Source organism: Pteropus alecto, unplaced genomic scaffold (assembly GCF_000325575.1).
Source record: "Pteropus alecto unplaced genomic scaffold, ASM32557v1 scaffold5, whole genome shotgun sequence".
Taxonomy (NCBI): domain Eukaryota; kingdom Metazoa; phylum Chordata; class Mammalia; order Chiroptera; family Pteropodidae; genus Pteropus; species Pteropus alecto.
Window position 1 is genome coordinate 32,659,572 of NW_006441953.1, and position 579 is coordinate 32,660,150.

The following is a 579-nucleotide window of genomic DNA, read 5'->3' on the forward strand; positions in this document are numbered from 1 at the left end:
CGATCCCTCTCCCCCTGGTAGCGGCTGCCCCGGTCCCCCTCCATGTACGGGAACACTCGCGCCTGATGCGTCCAGTAATAATCTTTAGACCCAAAGAAAAACACAGGGAATTCTCCAATCTCGTGCTTCATTTTCTGAATATTTGGGGGGACATTTTTGGGATGGCAAACTTCTGCCGGCCACCATCTATTATAAATATTAAAAACAGGATTCACAGACTCTTCAGAGAGACAATCATTCCAACACATTAAGCTCTGTAAAGTAAAAACAACACGTTTGAACAGGCAAAGGGGAGGTGGGGGGGGGGCGCGGCCCTCGCACCTGTAGTTCCCGAGCTTGACCCAGACGATGTCCTGGCAGTGCAGCCGCTTCCCGGCCCGGCACTCGTTGCAGAACCAGCTGCCGTCGGGCGTCTCGATGCCCAGGCAGTCGGGGTGGAAGGCCGCGGGGCAGGACTCGCAGCACAGAAGGCTCCCGCCTGCAGGAGGCGGGGCTTAGCCGGCCTGGCGCCGCCCCCTCCCCTCTCCACCCCGCCCGCGCCCAGCTCCCAGGCGGACCCAAAACAGCCACCTGTGCGGG

General features: G+C 59.6%; 1 protein-coding gene across 1 annotated transcript in view; it reads right to left on the bottom strand.

Annotated features, from left to right (window-relative positions):
- NSD2 (nuclear receptor binding SET domain protein 2) overlaps window positions 1-579 on the bottom strand; it is a 44,989-nt gene that overhangs the window by 9,561 nt on the left and 34,849 nt on the right.